At 39.0% G+C, this 26,155-nt stretch overlaps 1 protein-coding gene and 1 pseudogene across 2 annotated transcripts in view; one reads left to right on the top strand and one right to left on the bottom strand.

Annotated features, from left to right (window-relative positions):
- Window positions 1–26,155, bottom strand: part of GATAD2B (GATA zinc finger domain containing 2B) — a 73,959-nt gene that overhangs the window by 45,249 nt on the left and 2,555 nt on the right. Inside the window, exon 1 of one of the 2 annotated variants that reach the window (XM_045298337.1) lies at window positions 15,811–15,833. The exons of the other annotated variant lie outside the window; for it this stretch is intronic. The gene's annotated coding sequence lies outside the window, so the exon portion shown is untranslated. Of the gene's footprint in view, window positions 1–15,810; window positions 15,834–26,155 lie in introns of those variants that run through there. 2 annotated transcript variants of the gene reach the window in all.
- Window positions 17,280–17,959, top strand: LOC101653095 (annotated as a pseudogene).

Genomic DNA, 26,155 nt, shown 5'->3' on the forward strand with positions numbered 1-26,155 from the left:
TTTGCTTATGCACATATTTGTCTTCAGTGATCATATCAGGAAGGTGGGCACCCACTGATATTTTTTGTTCTTTGATGTCTGATTCCTGGTCCCTTCTATACCTCGTGGTCACACAGGCTGGTGTGCTTCTTCCATGTGGGCTTTGATGCTTCTGAGCTAGATAGCTGCTTGTTTACCTACCAGCCTTTAAGACTCCAGACCCTATTGTCTTTGGATAGTGTGTTGGGAAGGTGTGCATCATGGAATGCCAATTTAATAGAACAGTCTTCTTGCATTGAATAATTACTTGAGTGGTGGTCCAATGTCCATCTACTGCCTTAATACTAAACCTACATATATATATCCACGTAGGTCTATTTCCCCACTATCCTATATAAATATATTTACATATGTACATGGCCGTATTTAGACCTCTATAAATACCCTTTGGCTCCTAGTTCTTTCTTCTAGTCTCACTATCATGCTCAGCCTTCATTTGGGTTTCAGTGATTTCTCTTGGTTACACTGCCCTTGCTGAATCCCTACCAGGCCTCTCGCACCCTCCTTGCCACTAATTTTGGATCACTTGTTGCTCCCCTGTCCTTGGGTTGATCAACACTACCTCCTTACCCCCCACCTCCCCCTCTCCCATGTCTCCCCAGGACCATTGGTTCCATTGTTTTCTCCTCCAGACTGTTCATCCAGCCTATCTTATCCAGGTTATGTTGTTTTTTTTTAATGTAAACTTATCATGAAGATACTTAATACAGACAAATATAAAATGATACAATGAAGAGCTATGTAAACACCATCTTCTGTCAACAAGTAAAATCTACTATATGTGTTGTAAAAATAAATGTTATTGTTAGCAATCTCATGTAACACTAGATCAGACCACTGTGATGCTGAGCTTCTCATTGGCAGATTTTTTTCAAAAGTAGGTTACTGGGCCTTTTTGAACTAGACTCTAGATCAGTGGTAGGGAATATCTGCCCCTTGAAACATATAAGGGCCTCAACATTATCAATGCCAGTTAACATCACACACCTTTCCACAGAGAAGCAGTTCCAGCCATCACATTAGGTGTGAGTTAATTAAATATTTGACAAAATAAAGCAAATTAATTTTTAAATTGACAATTTTGTAGGGTTCCAAAATGATGTTTTATTTATAAAAATCCAAATGGCCCTTGGCGGATAAAACGTTCCCCACCCATCTTCTAAAGTGCTGAAATCTTTTCAGCATTATAGCAGCAGACAAGTTTCAACACACAGACAAGCAGTGGCTTTGTTTGTGATACACTAGTGGGAACTGAACATATGTCTCATGCATGAAAGGCAAGAATCCTACTAGTAAACCACCAATGCCTCCCCCTCTAGGAGCCCTGGTGGCATAGGAGGTATGCACTGGGTTGCTAACTGCAAGATCTGTTCTGCAATTCGATACCACCAGCTGCTGCTTGGAAGAAAGAGGAAACTTTCTATGCCCATAAAGGTTTGCATTCTCAGAAACCCAAAGGGGCAGTTCTACCCTTTCCTATAGGGTCAGTTAGAAATCACCTCAAAGGGACCAAGTTTGGTTTAGTTTGGCACCTAGACTGGAAATTGTTATTGTTGGCTGTCATTGAGTTTAACTCACAGAGACCTCATGTAATGGAGTAACTTAAGCTATAATCTTCATGGGAGCAGTTCAGCAAGTCTCCCATGGAATTACTGGGAGGATTCAAACCATCAATCTTTCGCTACATATACATAATGTTTTCTAAATAATTTCATAGTAAGTTTTAGACTTTATTGTTAAATACTAAATGTTGTGGTTGGCAGTAGAATAATGCCCCTCCTTAATCCCTAGAACCTGTGAATACATTCAGTTTCATGGCAAAGGGGAATTAAAGTAGCAAATGAAATTAAGATGGCTAAAAAGCTAACTTTAAGATATAAAGATCACCCAGATGGACCCAATGTAATCACAAGGGTCCCTAGATGGAGTAGAGGAAAACAGAAGAAAATCTAATAGATAATAGCATAAAAACTTGGCCTGAAGATAAGAGGAGCCATGAGCCAAAAAAGGAGGCAGCCTCTTAGCTGAAGGCAAGATACTGGATTTTCCCATAGAGTCTCCAAGAGGAGGCTTATTTTATCTCAATTGAAGCCCATTTCGGATTCCTCAAGTTGTTAAGATAATAAATTTATATTATTTAAGGTTTACAAAATACATTAAGGTTTACATGGTAATTAGTTATACCAGCCAGGATACTAAACTTGCTTTTCTAAAAAGTAAGAACTCTCTACTGGCTGAATAGCGGTGTTTACTGAGATGGTATACATTAAATTCACAACTAACTGCCAGAGTTGATTTCAACTCATAGCAAACCTATAGGACGTGGTTCTCAACCTTCCTAATGCCGCAGTTCCCCATGTTGTGGTGACCCCCAACCATAAAATTATTCTCATTGCTACTTCATAACTGAAATTTTGCTACTGTTATGAATCAGGAGGCCCCTGTGTAAGGGTAGTTCGACACCCCCCCCCAAAGGGGTCGCGACCCACAGGTTGAGAACCACTGCTACAGGACAAGGTAGAACTGCCCCAATAGGGTTTGTGAGACTGTGACTTTTTTTTAACGTTTTAAAATATTTTATTTCTGTTCTTGTTGAGAATACGCACAGAAGAAACATATACCAATTCAAGTAACTACATGTATAATTCAGAGAAACTGATTACATTCTTAAATATGTACAGCCATTCTAGCCCTTTTTTCTCCATCATTTAATTGGAGGCTGTTAAGCTCTTATAACATTCCATTCATCAACTGTATCAAGCATATTTGTACATGTTGCCATCATTTCCAAGACATTTTCTGCTTGAGCCCTTGATGTAAGCTCTTTTTCCCTTACCGTCAGTATCCCTGAACAATTATATATTGTTAGTTATTTTGTATCTTACTGTCCTTTGGCTCCCTTCACACACATTTACATTATTCAACCCCTTCACAGGGGGAGGGGGGCTATATATCTAACATTGTGATGGGTTTCCCTTTTCTCACCCTTCCCCCTCCCTGCCCATCCCCTTACCCTCAGGATATTGCTACTTCCATTACTGTTCTTGAGGGATTTATTTTTCCTGAATTCCCTGTGTTGAGAGCTATTATTTGTTATCAATGTGTGTTCTCTGGACTAGTCAGATTTGTAAGGTAAAACTGGGTCATGGTAGTGGGGAGGAGGAAGTATTCAGGAACTAGAGGAATGATGTGTGATTTCGCCAGTGCTATACTACACCTTAATCATCTCTTCCTTATACCACTTCTGTGGGGGATATCGAATTATCTACACATGGGTTTGGGTCTCCATTCCAACCCCACCTTTTGCGTCGATATAGTTGTATGTTTTGGATCTTTTGATACCTGATGGCTGATCCCGTCAACACCTCATGATCACACAGGCTGGTGTGCTTCTTCCATATGGGTTTATTTGCTTCCCTTCTGGATGGCTGCTTGTTTGACTTCAAGCCTTTGAAACCCAGATGCTAATATCTTTTGATAGCTGAGCACCATCCAGTCTCTTTACCACATTTGTTTATGCACCCATTTTATCTTCAGTGATCTTGTCAAGAAGGTGAGCATCAAAGAGTGCCAGGTTATTCAGTAGAGGCCCAAAGTCTGTCTGCTGTCTTAATACCTATCACATAAATATATATACATTGGCCTCTATCCCTTTCATTATAAATTAGTATATTTACATATATGCATGCCTATAGCTATATACCTCTATAAATAGCTTTTGCTTCCTATTTCTTTCCTCTATTTTCTTTAACCTTCCTCCTATCCCACTATCATGCTCACCCCCTCCATTCCACTCTCAGTATTTCCTCTCAGATACATTGCTCTTGATCAAGCTCCACCCAGAATTGAGACTGTAACTCTTTATGAGAGTAGAAAGCTTGATTTTTATTCACTGAGAAACATTAGATAAAGTTTTCACTTGCAGTACTCAGCAATTTTAGACATGGTAAGTTTATAAAATCCCTGTTAAACTTATCCACATGGAGATGGCAGTTATCGTGTGTGGGTGTGTGTTTGAGAAAGGAGAGGAGGGCTAAAAAGGTAGATGTTACTCATAGCCATGAGAATGCGGATTTGGGTTCATCAGCCCCTGGAATTGTATGAGTCTGAGGAAACCTCCAAGCTGACAACAGATCCATCGATTTTAAGACTTGCTAACCTCCACAATTAGATGAGCCATTTCCTTCACAGTTTATAGTTCTGTAAGATTATCTAGTAAACTGTGGAGCCCAAAGACAGGGGGGAAAAAAACAACAGAGGGGAATAGTAGTTGATATTATAAATGAAGGTGTACAGCAGAAAGTTGGACGCTTCGGACATCTTTAACCTTTGCTGCATAAGAACCAGCTTTGCACTGAACCTTAAAATAAATTATTCATTCATCTATCTAGACAAGTCGGAAAGCAAGAGTGGTAAAAAAGAAGAGAAATAAAGAAGCTGTTAGACTATAGAAGCCTATGAGATTGAGGATATAAAGATGCTGGCATGTAAGTACGTCCTTCTGATATATACAAACAAGTAGTAATGAAACCATGAACCATTCTATTTGAAGAAGAGGCACGGTTCTAGTTTGCTTTCAGCTACTGGGAGATATCATCAACCAGAGGTTTAGACTTGTTACTTTCTCACTCCTTTGTAACATTTTAAATTATTCTAATTCAATACAACACAGAAAGGAGGTTGGAAGAAATGAGAAACTCTCAGTGAAGAACGCTCTACTGAAATCATTCATATGCACCCACTGTGTAAACAGTAATGTGGGGAAATATGAAGATGCATATACCCTATAACTAACGTGACCAGATTTTAACATTGGTAAAGTGGGACACCATCGATAAAACTCATATCCTGGCAAAATAGCCATATGGCAGTCGAAAACCGTATACCATAGCTTGTCATGCATTCTTTCCAAAAATCGGGACTTTTTAAAAACGCTGCGGGACACGGGAAAAATTGTTAAAAATTGGGACTGTCCCACCAAAAGCGGGATGTCTGGTCACCTTACCTATTAACAGAGGACTTAGTAAAAAGAACATTAAAATGTAGATGAGGGGAGGGGAGAGGGAGAGTGGGTAGGAAAGAGGGAACCAGTTACAAGGAACTATATGTGACCTCCTCCCTGGGGGACAGACAACAGAAAAGTGGGTGAAGGGAGACGTCGGACAGGGCAAGATATGACAAAATAACAATTCATAAACTATCAAGGGTTTATGAGGGAGGGGGGAGCGGGGAGGGAGGGGAAAAATGAGGACCTAATGCCGGGGATTTAAGTGGAGAGGAAATGTTTTGAGAATGCAATGAATGTACAAATGCGCTTTACACAATTGATGTGTGTATGGATTGCGATGAGTTGTATGAGCCCCTAATAAAATGATTTAAAAAAAAAGAGAGAGAGAATGTTGTCAAGGAAAAGTTCAGGGTTTCTGCCTCTACAACTGAGTGATGTGCTTCACTAAAATGGAGGATATTTATGTTTGGAGTGAAATTTTAAAAACTGATTTTTGACATATCAGTTTGAGATATCTAAAATAAGACACAAATTTGGAGAGGTTTGGGCTAAAGGTACTGTGGTAGTTACATAATCTGTTATCCATTTGAGACTATTAAGACAAAGGGTGGAATTTAGCCTGTCGATCAGGTCACAGCTTGATGACCTCATTTAGAGGCGCTAGGAGATAAATAGCTCACCGGAGGCGGGACACACACTCACTTCCTGCGAGACATCCTGCTGACAAACACATGGAGCTACAATAGAGCCCTGGTGCTGAAGGAGCCATGTGGAGACCCCTGCCAGCATTGAGATGTTTCCACTGTCACTGGATCCACCAGACTTTCCATTCACTGGCCTGTGACCTTCCTGTATTCAATGTCATTGCATGTATTGTGTGAGTCTGAAGAGGAATTTTAGATTGGTATCAGACATATGGGCTAATATCGGACTTATGGACTTGATCTGGACTGGGCTGGGACGTTTTCTCAATATACAATTGCTCTTTTATATAAAACTCTTTCTTATACACATATGAGTGTCTCTGAATTTCTATAGTCAACCCAGACTAACACAGGTACAAATTCAGAAGTCAAAGGTGGAATTTAAAGTAATGATTTGGAGCACAGTATCATTCCGGAAGTGAGTATAATTATTAAGAGGTCTGAGAACGGGACTTTGGACTGCTCCAATATTTAGACATCATGAAACTCAAAAGTTATCTCTGGAGTCTTTCCCTTTCTTTGGAACCTTCTTATCATTCCTATATTCAGAATATTATCTTTTATTTCCTAATGATCTCGGTATCTAATGTCTACCTATCCTCCATTCTTCCATATATGACCAGGACTGTGATTTTAAAAACAAATAACCCTACTTTTATTGTCATCCCATCTTTGATATCAAAGACATCCATTACCTATAAACAGCAGCAGAAAGGTACACTCATGAACTGGTTTCAATTTACCTTTGATATCCTACCTTCCACCATGCCCGCCCCTAAGTATTTAAAAGGCTAGCTGTACTAATTTCTCTATTAATATGCAACCCACTATATTATTTCATGCTTCTAAGTTTCTTTTTTTTTTAAAGTACTTTTATTGGGGGCTCTTACATCTTTTATCATAATCCATACATTTCATCCAGTGTCAAGCACATTTGCATATATGCCACCATCATCATTTTCTAAGCATTTTTCTTCCCACTTGAGCCCTTGATATCAGCTCCCCTCTAAATATCTTGTTTTACAAATAGCTTATTCTGTTGTCTCCCCTTGATTATGAAGTGCTCCTTTTATTAGTATCCAAGTTTGGTGGGTAAATGCCAGGATCACCTATCACCTTTGAAACCATCCTTGCTTCCCAAGCAATTTTTCCTTTCTTTGAAGGGATCTCAGTGGTTATGCATTGGGATGCTAACTACAAGGTCAGCAGTTTCAAATCATCAGCCATTCTGAAAAAGACGAGGTTTTCTACTCCTGTAAGGAGGTATGTCTTAGAAATTCACAGGGATAGTTCTACACTGCCCTACAGAGTCACTATGGACTCAGCATCAAGTTGGTGGCATTGAGAGTACCTAGCTCAACACTAAATCACTTGTCCATTTCTCTTTAAATGTCAGAAACTGTTTATCACTATAGATTTTCTTATCTCTTGTTAGATATCTAACCTGTATACACTAAGCACTCAAAATTTGTTGTTGAATGAACTCTTGCCTTCAAGGATCTCTATGTTGCCTGCAAACATATCCTGAGAAGTGGATCTAGGCAGAGAGGAGAAAGGGCATTAAGAGTTGGGCAGTAAGGCTGAGTGAGGGTGGGAGACGGTTGGGGAAGGGAACAATCTGCTGAGATTTAGCAGGATTATACAAGGAGCCCGAGCCCTGTTGGTGCTGTTGGGTGTGCATTAGACTGCTAACCAACCACAAGGTTGACACTTCAAATCTAAAAGATGGGTATATCTGTTGCCGAAGAGATATCCAGCCTCAGAAACCCTACATAGGGTCACTATAAGTTAGAACAAACTTGACACAAGTAGGCTTGAGTTTTTCATTTATACAAAAAGAACCAGAACTTTCAACTCAAAATAGTGACTCCCTCTCCAAGATGCTTCCAATCAGAGAAATACGGCCAATAGCTTAAAAAATTACTACCAACATTACAAAGTATCACAAAATTGTATTTCTAAAAGACAAGCATATTACTGAAGTTCAGAGAGAGAATGCACAGAAATTTTTCTTTCTTTTTTTAATCATTTTATTGGGGGCTCATACAATGCACAGAACAATTTTCTGTGAGCTGCTAACCACAAGGTCAGTAATTCAAATCCACCAGTGATTCTCAGAAAAATAAGGCTTTCTCTTCCCATAAACATTTACAGCCTATCTGGTAATTAACATTTGAGTAACTTAAACACAAGTACTGTGGGCTAAAAATATTTTATTCTCAGAATGACTGAATAAACCTAATCATAATCAGAAAATAAATAGGAGCCATGACTAAACTTAAGACTTAATTCCAAAGCCCAGGACATAGTCCTCCCACCAAAGCAAGAAGTTTCAACTCTTATTCCAATTTTATTAATGGTGACTGCCTGCAACATTTCATAGAGACCCTATAGAGTAGGGTAGAACTATGTGAGTTTCCTTGACTCTAACTCTTCACAGGAGTAGAAAGTCCTGTTTTTCTCCTGCAGAGTGAGCAGCTAGAGGTTTCAAACTTTTGACCTTGAGGTTAGCAGCCCAACGTGTGTTCAGTACATCAGTATCTACTCGATGGCAGTGAAAGAATAAGCCTGCAACAGCCACCATTCTCAGCAAAATAATTGTTTTCATCAATGTCTGGCATAGCTACAATATGAAAACAACCGTTTGTACATATATGAGAGGACTTTTCGTGATCTTTTAATCCCATTTTTAGACTTCGGAAGCTCCCTGGTATATGTCAAGTATTTACCATATCCAAACACCTTCTCATAATCAGACTAATGTTAGAGGGCTTTTGGACTGAGAAACCCATGAGGGTAATCCCATTGTGTACTTTGGAGAAACGAGAGCTGAGAGATGATCGAAACAGAAAATCAGCAGTGATCTAAGCATTGCAGTTGCCTAAGCACTGAAAAAGTCCCTTCAGACTATCCCTGAAATATATTCATAGTTCTGTCTACAAAATTAGTCTTAATAAAGGAGAGAGTATTACAGCCAATTCAGTGGCAGTCTAACTAGGTATTTATTCCACAATGAGTAAGCTTAATGAGGTTTGTCGAATGACAATTCATGTACCTTAAAGGGGTCAACCAATGCTCTAAATAATTTTTCTTAATTGTGTTTTGGGTATTAAGGAGTCTATGCCCTCCGCTTGCAAGCGGAAAGACCGTTTTTCTCCTAGAGTTTATACTTCCAGGTCCTAGCAAAGATCACAGACAATGGTCCTGTTTTGCACATTTCCAACCTACCTAATGCAAAACAGATACTGAGCTGATTCCAACCTACCTAATACTTCCTACTCCCTACTACTAAATCATTCCCAGCAATTAACTCTGCATTTCCCAGGAATGTAATCTCTTCATTTCACTTTCCTAAAGGACTTTAAACATACATGAAGGGGTTTCAAAATGCTCATTGAAAAAAAGGTTTTAAAGAACAAAAAAATCCTATCATTGTGTGTGCACCTTCCCAATATGATCGATGAAGACAAATGGGTGCAAAGCAAAAGTGGTTAAGAAAGCTGATGGTGCCCAGCTATCAAAAGATATAGCATCTGGGGTCTTAAAGGCAAACAAACGGCCATCTAGCTCTGAAGCAACAAAGCCCACATGGAAGAAGCACACCAGCCTGTGTGATCACCGGGTGTCAAAGGGATCAGGTATCAGGCATCAAAGAACAAAAAAAAAAAATCAAGTCATTGTGAATGAGTGGGGGGAGTACGGATTGGGGACTCAAGACCCATCTGTACGCAACTGGACATCCCCTTACAGAAGGGTCACAGGAAGGAGACAAGCCAGTCAGGGTGCAGAGTGTAGCAACAATGAAACATACAACTTTCCTCTAGTTCCTAAATGCTTCCTCCTACCCCATTGTCATGATCCCAATTCTACCTTACAAATCTGGCTAGACCAGAGGATGGACACTGGTACAGATAGGAACTGGAAACGCAGGGAATCCAGGGAGGATGATCCCTTCAGGACCAGTGGTGTGAGTGACGATACTGGGAGGGTGGGTTGGAAAGGGGGAACCGATTACATGGATCTATATGTGATCTCCTCCCTGGGAGACGGACAACAGAAAAATGGGTAAAGGGAAACATTGGACAGTGTAAGATATGACAAAATAATGATTTATAAATTATCAAGGGTTCGTGAGGGAGGGGTGGCAGGGAGGAAAGGTAAAATATGAGGAGCTGATACCAAGGGCTCAAGTATAAAGCAAATGTTTTGAGAATGATGATGGCAACAAATGTACAAATGGATGGATGGATGGTGTTAAAAGTTGTATGAGCCCCCAAAAAAATGATTAAAAAAAAAAAAAGCCATCTATCACTTAAAAAAAAACAAAAAAGCTTACAAACCAACTACTAAGGCTAGTGATGGAAAAAAATGAAGAATTCTACCAACTTCTTCCATCTGAATTTGATGAAATATGCAATCAAGATGCACTGATAATTACTGGCAATTGGAATTCAAAAGTTGGAAACAAAGGGAAAGGGACAGTAGTTGGAAATTATCTTGATGACAAAGTAAGCTGGAGATCACGTTATTTTACAAAATGACGAATTCTCAATGAATTCTCTCTTGAAAATACCTCTTTCAACAACATTAACAGCAATTATACACATGGAGCTCAACAGACGGAGTACACAGAAACCAAATTAACTACGTCTGTGAGAAGAGACAATGGAGAAGTTCAATATCAGCCACCAAAAGGAGCCCAGGGGCTCACTGGGAACTAGACCAACAACTGTTTATAGGTACATTCAGGATGAGGTTGAAGAAAATGAAAAGACCATGAGAGCCAAACACAACCTTGCTTATCACTGAACACAACACCTGAAAAAACCTTATAGGATCATCAAAAGCATCATACATGAAGAAAGCAAATTGCCTTAATTAAAAATATAAGAGAAGATCGATGTGGAGGTCAGAAGAAACTCTGAAACTTGCTCTTGAATATAGAGAACAGCTAAGGAAAATGGAAGAAACAGTGAAATAAAAGACCTGAATAGATATTGTCAAAGGACAGCTAGAGAAGACAAAGTATTATAATGAAATAGAACTAGAAAACCAAAAAGAACACACTTGGCACGTATATCAAGATAAAAGAACTGAAGAGAAAACTTAAAAAAGGAGCTGCACTGAAAGCATTAGTGAAAAACACATTGGAATAGCAATTGAAATGTTTCAACAAGTAAATGAAGCATTAGAAGTACTCACCTATGCAAAAAAAATTGCATTTGGAAGACAGCTACCTGGCCAACTGACTGGAAGAGATCCAGATCTGTGCCCATTCCAAAGAAAGGAGACCCAGAGAATGCGGAAATTATTGAACAATATCACTATTATCACAGGCAAGTAAATTTTTATTATTTAAAATATCATTGTATTTTCAATTGCCTCACATGTATGTGAAAGTTGGACAATAGAACCACAAAGAAATGATACATTATGGTGTTGGCAAAGAATATTGAAAATACTATGGCCTACCAGAAGAACAAGACAAATCTGTCCTGGAAGAAACAGAACCAAGTATAGAACGTTCCTTAGAAGGAAGGGTGCTGAGACTTCATTCCACCCACTTCGGACTTTTTATCCGAAAGACCAGTCTCTGGAAAAGGACATTGTGCTTGGTAAAGTAAGACAGGCAGCGAAAAAGAGAAAGACCATCAGGAGATAGATTGACACAGTGGCAACAACAATGGGCTCAAACATAATGATTGTAAAGATGGCACGGGACTGGGCAGTGTTTCATTCTGTTTTGCAAGAGTTACTATGAATCAGGACCAACCCTTCGGTACCTATAGCAGCAGCAGCAGTAGCACAAACTTTTGGCAATCCTGACAGTGCTGTAAACATTTGACTGTTAACCACAAGGTTGGTGGTTCCAACCCACCAGTTGCTCCATAGGAGAAAGATTATGTTACCTTCCATAAAGATTTAAAGTCTTGGAAACCCAATACACGGTCTCTGAACCAGAAATGACTCGAAGGCAGTGGGTTTAGGCTTAGGTTTACGTATTTTTGGCAGCCATTGAAAGTGGATGAGATCCTGAGACAATTGCCGTGAAATAATCTTCAAAACTTAAACCAAAAATACCCTTCAAAATCTTCATAAAATCAAACAATAGTTGAGCTTTAAAAAAAATCAAACATCTGCTTCGAATGTTTGAGCAGTATACCCTCCTTTTAAGAACTATCAGTATGGGATCAAATTAATGACAGTAACTTGAAAGATTAAATAGGAACATTAAGGGGCAATGCATTTATGCTAATGAGGAACAAACAACTTAGAAAAAGAGGATGAGAATATTTGAAAAACTCAAAAGAATGTAACCTAAGTCACTAAACTGTACATGTAGAAACTGTTGAATTGCTGTTATGTTTTGCTCAACAACAAATATCTATCTTTACACGGAATTTATTCTCTAAAGTTATCTTTAAACCAAATGCTGCTTGGCTTAATTTAGCAAAGAATGTTCACCTAAAGCATTGTGCTCGTTAAAAGAACTATGTGGCATCAAATTGACAACAGCAACTTGAAAGGTTAGATGAGCAGCATAGGGAGCAGTAAATTATATTTGGAATAATTTGGAAGAATGGCTGTACCATTTGAAGACTGTAATAGACATAACTAATATGTACATTCAGAAATTGTTGAGTAGGTGTTTTTTGGTATGTTTTCACCAAAAATTTTTATTAAAAAAAAAACATTCCCTGGCTAATTAGTCCTACTTTTCTGATTATGTAAATTTCTTGAAGGTAACTTCTATTCGCCTGTAGTCTGAAGACTACTACCTGCTCATAAAAGTAATTATTTTCCTCCTCCACAATAATGGACATATGGGACACTTGGCTATGGTCAATTGCCCAGCCTCCCCACTTGCCTATTTCTAATAAATCAATTACCATCAAGTCCAATTATGAATCAAAGTGACATTTTAGAAGAGTAGAACTGTCCTACATGGTTTCCGGGGCTAAACTCTTTAAGGAAACAGACTGTCACATCTTTTTCTCCTGAAGTAGCTGGTAGGTTCTAATCAGCAAGCTTTCAGATTGTAGCTGAGCTCTTTAGCACTTGTCACTGGGGCTCCCTCTTTCCCTTGCTGAACACACACACACACACTCTCTCTCTCTCTCTCTCTCTCTCATCTTTCTCCCAAGCAGTGGCAAGTGGGTTTGAACTGCCAACCTCAAGATTCTAGCAGCCAATGCTTAATTAACCTACAGCAACATTAAGACTCCTCCCTGCAAACAGGTAAATTCTTCCCAACAGAACAAATGGAAAGTTATGTGCACCATTCCCTGGCTGAAAACTGTGAGTAGGCAGATACCAACACACAGACATTTTTCTATTTAAAGGTTAGTTGAAATGTGAAAGCTGAAACCCTATCTATGAACTTTTCCTACTCTGTTACATGAATAATTTCTTTGGGTCCATTTAAATTCAATATATATATATTAATTATTTTAATTTTCATTTATAGAATTTACTTCTTGGAACGGATTCTTGATCTAGACCAAGGGTGTCAAACTGGCAGCCGAAAGGCCGCATACAGCCTCCAAGGTTAATTTTTTGTGGCCCGCGATGCTCTGAAATAAAATGAAAATAGAAAAAATTGTTATGAAGAAAATAGCACTTAGAGGAGATCTAGGCAATACCGTACACACAATTCCCTTATTACATTTTATCTCAGAGCATCATGGGCCACAAAAAATTACCTTGGGGGCCGCATGCGGCCCACAGGGTGCCAATTTGACACCCCTGATCTAGTCCAAGAGTCTGTAAACTTTTCCTGTGAAGAGTCAAATGGTAGATAAATATTTTAGGCTTTATTGGCTAATTATTCAACTCTGTAAGCAACAGATGTGATTACACTCCAATAAAACCTTATTTACAAAAGAAAATTTTATTTACAAAACAGGCAGTGGCTGTAGTTTGCTGACCCTAATCTAAACTCTTCCTATATAGGAGTCAATCAACATGGTCTAACTAATAAATAAAAACCTACCAAAATAAGAACTAAACATTGCCTTCTTGTTAGGTGCCAGTTCTGACTCACAAAGACCTTCTGCACAACAGAATGAAACACTGCTCTGTCCTCCATCCTCACAATGGGTCCAAGGCTTGAGCCCATTGCTGTAGTCATGGTATCAATCAATTTCCTCGAGGGCCTTTTTCTTTTACGCTGCCCCTCTACTTTTAGCCAACATGATGACCTTCTCAAGGGACTGGTGTCTCCTGGCATGTCCAAAGTACTAAAGACAAAGTCTTGCCATCCTGGCCCTGAAGGAGCATTCTGGCCCCTGGGAGCATTCTGGCCATATTTATTCTAAATCAAAGGAACTTACATTGAAACATTAAACCCAAGAGATAGAAATATTCAGAACAGCTACTAACACTGAGCTCCGACTATTTGACAGAGACTAGAGCCCTGGTGGTGCAGCAGGTTACATGTTGAACTACTGAGAGGTTGGAGGTTCAAACCCATCGTGCAACCCCTGAACTACTACCTCATATGCACCCTGACAATAGGACACATGTGAAGGTGTTTCATATGTTTTATCAAACAAAAAAAAGCAAAGCTCCCAACAGAATAAAGGCGAGCTCCTCTAGAATGTAACCTGACAAAGCCTTGTTATAGGATAAGCCTGATAGACAGTTTCCTTTCCACTCCAAAAAGACACAATGGTGGGGTAGGGGGACGGGGACGCACTGGGATAAAACGGCAGAATCATAATTTCTAAATGAACACTGAGCTCGTTATAACCAATTAAAGATACAGTCATTATAACTGAACCCCAAAACTGCCAACACCTGCAATGTTTAAAAAATTTATAATAACCTCTAATCCTGCCCACCCCCACCCCCACCCCGCCCCTGCACCCACCCCCACTCTTCCATGTGTTGCTGGCTTTTCCTTTTTCACAATTTCAACTCTGCAGCAGCAGATGGCAGGGGAGAATATTCATTTTTATAATATCATACAAAGAACAAAAAGCCATAAAGAAAAGGGGCAAGAATCGCTACAGATATCATTTGCTCTATTATCTGGTTTTCTGATTCTCCTTAAGAGCATTCCTTCACCAATCTACCCCTCTGTGACTGTGGCAATTCTGAAATATTAGAAACAGTTTGCCCCCTTAAGAGAGAAAGGGGTGGGGAGAGATTTAACAAATCTCAGCTGTTAAACCTGAGGCATTTCTCTAATCATAACTTCCTTAAACTCACAAAACTCTGAATGGGGCTAGGAAGAAAAGGCCCAGAATACGGCTTCATTCTCTCAAAAGAGTTATTACTTCTTCCCCTAGGAGCAGGAGCACTGCCACTTGGAAAGAGAACTTATCTTTCATTTTGCTACAACACCCGATTTTAATTTTAAGATGTCAGGGAAAGAAACAGAGGGTGGGGTGGGGGCTTCAAAAGGATATTTCTCTTGCTTAAAATTTCCCCCTCCTTCCTTGTCCCTAAGTCCACGCAAGGAGAGATGACGAAGACTTCCTTATATAATAGCCAGTGCTTTCCTAGACGCAGGCCTTTCCCTTTGTGTTCTGTATACACTTACACACACGAGCGCGCGCATTCTCCTTGCTTTGCAGGCCCTGGCATGATGCCAGCACTCAGTCAGCTGGTTGCCTCCATTCACAGAGAAGGGTTGGAGCTGACATGGAAAAAGGAAGGGGGAGTAAGGGTAAGGGGGAGCTAGAATCATCACTGCTACAGACAAAAGAAATTTTTTTAAAAAGAAAAAAACCTCAGTGTGACATACCCCCTAAACATTAAAAAAAAAAAAAAAGCCAGAGAGCCTCACCACTACAGCAAATGGATGAAGCAGAGAAGATGATGATCCAAACCGAGAGCTTTGTAAGAGAAATCATCATTCCCGCAACGTAATTTTTTAAAAAGGCAACAGTGTTTAATTCTTGAATCCCATCAGAAACCTCAGCTTATCACCTTTCAGAGAGTCAGGAAAAGGTTCTGAAGAACTCTGCACCAGTTTTGAGAAAAACTGCTCTGCTCAGCTTTAAAAAAATTTTTTCAATAAAGGAAAAAAGCAAGATGGTTGAAAATACTTACAGGTATACCTTTTCTGCTCCCTCCTCTAGCTGCCAGGAAAATTGGAGACAAGAAAGGGGGGAAACAGAAAAGGGGGGGGGGGAGTGAGAAACAGATTTAGTTTTGGCTTTGATTTTTTGGGGGGAGTAAAGGGGGAAGGGTTCTTTTACCCTTTTCTATTGTAAGAAAAACCCTTTTTGTAGCACAGGGGCGGCCCCATGTGTGCCAACCCCCTTGAGAAACCTGCATAAACCCGGTCTCCAAGCGGGCACTGTCTTGCCAATCACATGGCATACTGTTATAGAAAACAAAAGAAACAGGGGGATGCTTACTTTTACCCATGATGCTTAGCGGGGGGGGGTGCAGAAAGGGGGAGAAAAACCAGTTGTAGCCGGTTTATAACCTCAGGACATGGAATTATGTCTTAATTTTAAAAAGTCATTTGTGGTACAAAAGTCAGTTACTCTCCCTACCTAACTATCCCCCCCATTATTCTGGCTTAGTGCCAAACTTTGCCTTCATTCATGAAAGCTGGTTTCCTCTCAAATCATGATGCTTTAACTGTTTAGTTCCCAAAGCCAATATCCAAAAAGAGGAAATCTCAATACCAAAGCTCACTCGAAATTATATTAAAATACAAAAAACTAAAGTCATATGGCCAGACAAGCTTTTCTTTATCCATTACTGCAAGTGCTAGGGAACAGGCACTGATAAGACAGTAGATGTGTTCATTCAAGATTTTTTCTCTAAAGCTGTCCCAAAGGTAGACATCCAATTTAGCCTTAACAATTCACACAACTCAGGGCAGGAGAATTCACACCTAATACAAATTATATAGCAAGGTTTAGCAACAAAGTAGTTATGACAATATATACTCTATAAACACACTCTACAAATGGCTCTGGCCCAGACATAGAATTCCTGCAATATTCTACTATTTTCTGGAGCTATAGCACTCTGATCTCTGCACACACCAATCCTTTCCCGTCCACTAGATGCCCTTTACCACAGGTCTTTTGTCATTCTAAAGACAAATCCAGACTCATCCTATTTAAGCCCTGTCTTCTGATTAGCTTTTCTTTTTCAGTTTTAGAGCAACTCTCGCCAATTAGCTTATAAGTTTTCATTCTCTAAAATACTAATGGTGTCAGAAAACGGTAAGGAGCAAACCTGTCTCTATTAACTCTGTGACTAAGAACTAGATGGTATCAATCTCCTAATACCAACTGCTCTGAAAAAACGAACACAGTAGATAGTCCTGGATAGTGTGTGCAGGAGAAAGTAATAAAAAAAGACTTTTGATTAAAAAGACAAGTTTGCTGATCAGATAGGGACAATTGGGTCCCCACCCCGGGGGGCCAGTTCACTGTCCCTCAGACCCGTTGAAGGGTCGGACTATAGTTTTAAAAAAAACTATGAACAAACTGCTATGCACACTGCTCAGATCTTATTTTGAAGTGAAAAAACAAATGGGGCGCCTTTGGGAGCTGCGGCCGCAGCCATGAGTATGCTCAGGCTTCAGAAGAGGCTTGCCTCCAGCGTCCTCCGCTGTGGCAAGAAGAAAGTCTGGTTGGACTCCAACGAGACCAAAGAAATTGCCAATGCCAACTCCCGTCAGCAAATCCTGAAACTGATCAAAGATGGCCTTATCATCCGCAAGCCTGTAACCGTCCATTCTCGGGCCCGTTGCCACAAAAACACTCTAGCCCGCCGGAAGGGCAGGCATATGGGCATAGGTAAGTGAAAGGGTACTGCCAATGCTCGAATGCCCGAGGTCACATGGATGAGGAGGATGCGGATTCTGCGCCGGCTGCTCAGGAGATATCAAGAGTCAAAGAAGACTGACCGGCATATGTATCACAGCTTGTACCTGAAGGTGAAGGGGAACGTGTTTAAGAACAAGCGGATTCTCATGGAGCACATCCACAAGCTGAAGGCAGACAAGGCTTGCAAGAAGCTCCTGGCTGACCAGGCTGAGGTGCGCAGGTCCTAAGACCGAGGAAGCACGCAAGCGCCGAGAGGAGCGACTCCAGGCCAAGAAAGAAGAGATCATCAAGACTGTCCAAGGAGGAAGAGACCAAGAAATAAACTCCCCCTCTCTTCTCTGTACATAGTGGCCTTGGCGGTTCTATTGATCAGTCACTCAATAAAAGCAAGCCTTGTTGGCCTGCCCCTGAAAAAAAACAAAAAAAAAAAAACAAATGGGGCAAAAACACGGGGCGGGCCGGATAAATGTCCTCGGTGGGCCGGAGAGTTTGAGGACCCCTGGCCAAAACTATGGTCCTTAGTCATCCTTCAGGTCTGGAACTGAACTTACCCATGGGTTAGAATAATCAACTGTTTAAGATCAAAATGACAGCATTTACCCAAGGAAAAAAGTTCAAAGGGTTAGGAAATGAGGAGGAATTAAAAACAGGGAAACATGAGGAAGTAGGATAAATGATGGCACATTGTAGTGGTTGCAATTCATAAATTGAAACAAAATGAGTTACGCATTGTTGAATGCAAAACTGATCATCTGTTCTGTAAACTTCCACCTTGTTTAAAATAAAGTTTAAACACAACAACAAAAGAAAGTGATGAGAAGGAAATTTAAATAAATCAAAAACATGGTGGTTATTTTAGTTGCTATTGAGTTCTTTCCAAATCATGTTGGCCTCACATAGACCAGAAGAAAATATTGCCTGGCTGTATATCATCTCCATGACTGCTGCTATATTCTGAGTGCGCCACTGTTGTAGTTATTTTATTAATCCATTTCTCATTTTTTGTTGATACCTATGAATCTTTTTCTAGCAACCAGTCTTTCTTAATGTAGTGCCCCAAAAATGTTTGGGACCGCTACTGGCTGGGGACCTTTGCTCTCTCTGTATAAACATTAACAGTAACAACAGTGAGGGTCTTTACTTTGCCATGATATCTCCAAATTCCTCAAGAGAAAGATTACAACTCTGTTACAGAGAAAGATTACAATTCTGTCTCACGGGGCTGCTAGGAGTCAGAATCAACTCAATGGCACCCAACAATAACCTCTAAAATGGACCTCTAAAATGCAAGTAAATCTTAGTTACCTTTAAAAGCACTACTTCAATCAGAATCACGCACACATCCCTTGTTTTCACAAATATTCAAATTTATAGAATGTAGAGAAAAGCATAGAAAAACAATCTATACCTGAAAATACTAATTTGGAAATTTTCCTAGGCAATTTAATATTAACGTCAATTTTCAGATGATCTGAAATAGGTCGGACCAGCCAGTCATAAAGTACTCAACAATTTACAAACTATAAAGGGATGTTCTGCATCTTCACTAAGCTTCAAGTGGTTGATAAGAGTACTATTTGCTAACCACAAAGTCAACAGTTCGAAACCACCAGCCACTCCAAAGGATAAAGAGGATTTTTACTCCTGTAGAATTTAGTCTTGGAAACTCACAGGGGCAGGTCTACTCTGTCCTACAGGGGTGTTATGAGTTGGAACCAACTTAGACAGTGAATTGATTTGAGCTGATCACACTTAACTGAATGTAAACACAGGTCAAATTTCACTGAACTTTAAAGTAATACAAGAGGCTTAGCTATCAAGCTGTCTTCTGCGATTACCATTATACTGGTTGTGATGGAGTTGATTCCAACTTCTAGGACCACACGTGTGTCAGTAGAACTGAGATTTCAATAGGTACTTTTTTCAGTAGTTTGTCAAGTCTTTCTTCTGAGATGACTCTGGGTGGACTTGAATTGCCAATCTATTGGTTAGGGGTTATTTACACTACCCGGGAACTCCTGTATGAGTTACTTTTTCAAGTATTTCAACATCACAGAAGTTTTAAACCACTATTGTTAATTGCTATAAAGTGATCTCCAACTCATGGTGACCTTTGTATAGAATGAAATACTGTCTAGTTCTGTGGCATTTTCATGACTGTTACTATGATTACTACAATATCTAACTTTGCATATTGAATGCAATGATTACACACCAGAGCAGTTAGATCACAGGTAATCCAAGAGTACAAGAAATGCTCTGAAACTAACAGATATTCTTCCTCAGCATCTTTAACGCTAACACTTTATACTGCTACACTTTACTGTTAAATAAGTCATCAAAAATTTACACTAAAAGAAAAAACCCACTGCTGCTGATTTGATTCTAACTCATAATGACCCTGTATAGCAGTGGTTCTCCACTGTCCTAATGACACGACCCTTTAGTACAGTTCTTCATGTTGTGGTGACCCCCACAACCGCAAACTATTTTCATTGTTACTTCATAATTTTAATTTTGCTACTGTTATGAATCTGGCGACCCCTGTGAAAGGGTCATTCGACCCCCAAAGGTGTCACAACCCCCAGGTTAAGAACCGCTGCTACACAGGGTTTGAGATTGTTAATAATTACAAGAGCTGAAAGCCTCAATCTTTCTCCCATAGAATGGCTAGTGGGTTGAACCACCAACATTGAGGTTAGCAGCCTAATGCCAACCCAAAGTACAACAGGGGCTCCTTAGTCATCATAATCATCACAAAATAAAAGTACTTAGTACAATAGGAAAAAAATAAAAAGGTACATGACTGTGTGAGCTGAAAGCTCTATATGTAAATATATAGCTTGGTAAGTAGTATCCAAAATGCAATACTCTGAAAAATACCACATTTTCTGTCATTAAAGAAAATACCGAATATTTACTGAGCATTTAATGCAGTAAACACATAAGGATCTTATCATCCCCATTTTTATAGATATGGAAATTAACTCCATGAAATCAGAACATTTTAATTAAGTTAACAATAGAAGAAAGTGGTTCCAAAGCTGATATTCTTTCTGTTCACTATGAAGCCTTGAGCATTTCTTCATCAATACTTGAGTCCAGTTTACTAAGATAATCTGTTTGCCTTGCCATGCGCTTCCACTCTAAATCCTAGATTAAAGAAAACATTGGCCAAATACAAATGAACTTGAAATTATACCCTATGGTAGCTATGTATGATTCCTACTCATAAAAGACTTCATCCAGCACTTCTTCTGAAAGGCTAACTACACACAATCTACTAATTATCTATAAAACAGATCTAACAGATGAGTAAGATGTCTGGACGGGTCAAACCACAAAGGATAAATACTGTATAAAAGAGTGTATTCATACAGTATTTATCTGTGTTTGGAAAACAGTTCAAATTAATACTATTAAAATCTTGAAGGTACTCCTAAAAAATAATTATGGAGAAGAGGAAAAAAACAAACTAACTCTCAAAATTAGAAAACAAAATCCATGTAGTCACCCATGGTTGCCCAGTTTTACTTCATAATTTTATACATAACCTGTTAATTTCTTGGTGTCAATTTTTTTACAAATATTGTTGTTGAAAATGTACACACCAATGTATTTGCATGTATATACACACACACACACACACACACACACACACAATAAAGAAGCAGATGGATTTTGGGTCTCTACTTAAATCTTACCTCACTACAAGAATGGTTTGTTCTAATAATTTGGAGATGTGTAATACCTTCCCAACACAATTGCTAACAGCAAAATGGGTGCATAAGCAAATTTAAGGTGAAGAAAGCTGATGGTGCCCAGCTATTGAAAGATACAGCATCTGGGGCCTTAAAGGCTTGAAGTTAAACAGGGGGTCCGCTAGAGGGGAAGCAACACAGCCCACATGGAAGAAGCCCATGATCATGAGGTACTGATAAGAATAGGTATCAGAAGTTCAAAAACAAGCAACCAAATTAACATGGAGTGTAGACAAAGAGGAAACCCAAAAACCACCTGTAAAATAATTGGCCAGTTCCCCCACAGAAAGGCCATATGGAACGGATGATATATCCAGGGTGCAGCATAGCACTGATGAAACACATAACTATCCTCTAGTTCTTTAATATTCCCTCCCTTACTATTATGACCTTAGTTTTACCACATTAATCTTGTTAGACCTGTGTATGTTCATTTGTATAATTAAAATCGTTCAATACATGAAATCCAAGATAAACCCTGCAGAAATGGTAACGTGAAGTAATGATTCCCTGAGGTACTGGAAGGGGGTAGGGGAACCAATAGCAATGATGCCTATAACCCCACTCAAGGGGAACAAATAACAGAATTGTATGTGAATAGACACATTGGACGGTGTAAAAAATATAATAATAATATATAATAACAAGGGTTGCTGGGGGTTAGAGTGGGGGAGGAAGGGGTAAAGGGGAGGTGATATCAAAGAGTTCAAGAAAGAAAATAATTTTGAAGCTGATGGTGGCAGCAAGTGCACAATTATGTTTGACCTAAATGAATTAAGTATTGTTCTAATATCTGTAAGAGCTCCCAATAAAATGATTAAAATAGGAAAATGTACACACCAAAACATTCATCGATATAACAATTTTTACATGTACAACGTAGTGATATTGATTATATTCAATTTGAACATGTTTCTACATGTACAATGTAGTGACACTGATTATATTCCATTTTAACATGTATCCTTGACTTCAAAGGAGCCCTGGTAATACAATGAATAAAGCCCTAAACTGCAAATCAAAGAGTTGGCAGTTCAAACCCACCAATAGCTCTGCAGGAAAAACATGTTAATATTTTCACATAAGAGTTACATCCTTAGAAACCCTATCTGGGGCAGTTCTACTTTGTCCTATAGGGAATCAGCTTGATAGGAATGGGGCTTTAGAACCCTTGACCTCAAAGAACAAGTGGACTGAAATCACAATCATTGTTAAGGCTAAAAATTAAAGCCTAATTTTTAAAAAGCTAACTTTACAGAGAAACAAAGCTAAATTTACAAAGTACCCTTAGATGAATTTATATAAAATTTACACCAGCACACACAAAAAACCAAGATATCAAGCTTATCTAGCTATTAGTCCTTACTTGTTCTTTGTAGCCTTGTCTGTTTTTATTTGATCACCACTGTCAATTTGTCACACTGTGGTGGCTTGCATGCTATGATGCTGGAAGCTATGCCAATAGTATTTCAAATATTAACAAGGTCACTGGGGGTGGGGTTGGTCTCAGCGAAGCTTTCATACTAAGTCCATCTAAAAAGAAGGATGAAACTTTCCATTTCTGAAAAATTAGCCACTGAAAATCTTATGAACTACAGTGGAACATTGTCTGATAAAGTGCCAAAAGGTAACCCTCTCAGGTTAAACTCACTCATTCACTGTCATGAAATCAATACTGACTCACAGAAACTCCCTTCAGGGTTTCCAATATTGTAACTGTTTACAGAAGTAGAAAGTCCTGTTAACTCCCATGAAGCTGCTGGTGGTTTTGAACTACCAGCCATGTAGATGGCAGCCCAACAAGTAACCACTACTCAAACAGGTTCCCCCTCAGGTTGAAAGGCACTCAACATAGCATTGGGCAAGAGCAGCCTCCTCAGAGTTCGTGTTGATGGGACAAAGCTTTTGGGACCTTTACCTGCTGATGTGGTACAACTCAAATTGAAAAGCAATAGCTGCAAAGCTCCAATAAAAATCAAGACATGACATAACCATTAATAATTACAATGTGTTATTATGAAGTATGAATTTAGGAAAATAGAAGTCAAAGATCAATATCCTAAGCATTAGTGAGCTGAAATGGTACTGGTCATTCTGAATCAGACAATCATGATTACTAAGCCAAGAATGACAAATTGAAGCACAACAGTGTTGCATTTATGATTAGAAAGAACATTTCAAGATCTAACCCGAAGCACAACACTGTCAGTGATAGAATGTGCATACAACTATTCAAATCTATATATACACCAAACACTAATGTAAAAGATAAGGAAAAGGAAGATTTTACCAACTTCGGCTGCCTGAAATTGGTCAAACACACAATCAAGATGCATTAATTCTTACTAGTAATTGAAATTTGAAAGCTGGAAACACAAAAGATGTGCCAGCAGTTGGAAAATATGGCCTTGTGATAAAAATGGCCAGGGTTTGTATGGTAGAATTTGCAAGACCAATACCGTAACAACACAAATGTGTGAACCTTGCTAGGTGAAATACAGAAGAATCAAATCAAGCTACAACTGTAAAAAGAGACTATGGAAGCATTCAATATTATCACTCAGAACAAGATCTGGGGCCAAGAACAGACAGTCAACTACGCACATACAAACGCATGATGAAACTGGAGACAATTAAAACATAAAAATTCACAGGCGCCAAAATATGGTCTTGAGTAATTCTATCTGAATTGGAGATGATCTCAAAAATAGATTTAATGTAGTGGACACTAATGACTGAAGACCAGACAAGTTGGGGAAGACATCAAACATGAAGAAACCAAAAGGTCATTAAAAAATAGAAAGGAAAAAAAAATAGAAAGGACAACAATGGTGACCAGAAGACCTTTGACACTTGTTTTTGAGCAGAAAATAAAGTGAAAGGAGGGTGATAGTGGGGGCAGGGAAGATGAACAAAAAAAATTTTTTTAAGGTGGTTCAAGAAGACAAAAAAAGTATTATAATGAAAAGTACAAGCAAAGATCTGGAGTTAGAAAACAAAATGAGAAATGAAGAGCTGATACCAAGGGCTCAAGTAGAAAGAAAATGTTTTGATAATGATTATGGCAACAAATGTACAAATGTGCTCGACACAATGGATGGATGTATGGATTGTGATAACAGTTGTATGAGCCCCCAATAAAATTATTTTTTAAAAAAGAAAACAAGATAAGAAAATGAGAAGAACACATCATTTCAAAGTGAAAGAAGAATGAATGGCAATACTGAGGGATCCTATAGTCAAAGAGACTGAGCCATGCAGGAAACATCAAAAGATGGACGGATTATAGTCACTTTACCAAAAAGAATTGGTCACTACTATTCAACCATTTCAAGACGTAGCATATGATCAAGAACTGATGATAAAAGACGTCCAAGCTGCACTGAAGACATTGGCAAAAAAACAAAGATCCAAGAACTGATGAAATACTAACTGGAAGGTTTCAATAAGCTGATGAAGCACTGAAAACACATTGTCATCTATGCAAGAAATTTGCAAGGCAGCTACCTGGTCAACATATTATAAGAGATCCATATCTGTGCCCATCCCAAGAACAGTGAAACAAAAGAATGTAGACATTACTGAATAATATCACACACAAGCAAAATTTTGTTCAAACTAATTAAAAAATGATTGCAGCAGCACATCAACTATAAACTATCAGCAATTCAAACCAATTTCATAAGAGGACATGGAAAGAGGCATATCACTGCTAACTATCAGATGAATCTTAGCTGAATGCAGAAACTACTGGGAAATTTTCACCTATGCTTCATTGACTGTGCAAAGGCATTCAAATGGGTGGATCATAACAAATCATGGATACTACTGTTAAGAATGGACACTTTATTGTGCTCATAAGGAACCTGTATATTAAGAAGCAATCATTCTAATAGAACAAGGAGACTACATGGATTAAAATCAAGAAAGGTATGTGTTAGTGTTATATCCTTTCACTAAACTTACTCAATTTGTATTCTTAGAAAATAATCCCAATGATGTCCCCAGGGAATACCAAAAAAATAGACTTTGGGTTAGGGTGTGGCACCCCATCAGACTAAACCAAAAAACACTTCTTAAAGTCAACAAACAGACCTTCAACTATTTACAGGCTTTTCCTTTTTTCTGTTGTTTTGTTTTCTTTTGTTGCTTTGTTTTGCTCTCTGCAAGTCTACTAAATAAGATAGGCAGGATAAACAAGCTGGAGGAGAAAACTATGGTTGGGGGAGGTGGAGACATGGGAGACGAGGAGGGGGGGGGGGGGAGGAAGTGGGTGTTAACAAACCTAGGGACATGGGAACAACAAGCGATCCAAAATCAATGGCGAGGAGGGTGTAGGAGGCCTGGTAGGGCTTAATCAAGGGCAATGTAACCGAAATTACTGAAACCCAAATGAAGGCTGAGCATGATAGTGGGACCAGAGGAAAGTAAAAGGAAGTAAGAGGAAAGAACTAAGAGGCAAAGGGCATTTATAGAGGTCTAAATACAGGCATGTAATACGTAAATATATTTATACATGATGATGGAGAAATAGATCTATGTGCATATATTTATAAGTTTAATATTAAGGCAGCATATGGACATTGGGCCTCCACTCAAGTACTTCCTCAATGCAAGAACACTTTGTTCTATTAAATTGGCATTCCATGATGCACACGTTCCCCACACAATCGCTTTAAAAAAATGTGTGCACAAGCAAATGTGGTGAAGAAAGCTGCTGAGGGCCGGCTCTCAAAAGATATAACGTCTGAATAAACAAAAAAAGATATAGCATCTGGGGTCTTAAAAGGCTTGAAGGTAAACAAGCGGCCATCTAGCTCAGAAGCAACAATGCCCACA

This window comes from Echinops telfairi, unplaced genomic scaffold (assembly GCF_000313985.2).
Source record: "Echinops telfairi isolate 266 unplaced genomic scaffold, ASM31398v2 ScPeMD7_7425;HRSCAF=8463, whole genome shotgun sequence".
Taxonomy (NCBI): Eukaryota; Metazoa; Chordata; class Mammalia; order Afrosoricida; family Tenrecidae; genus Echinops; species Echinops telfairi.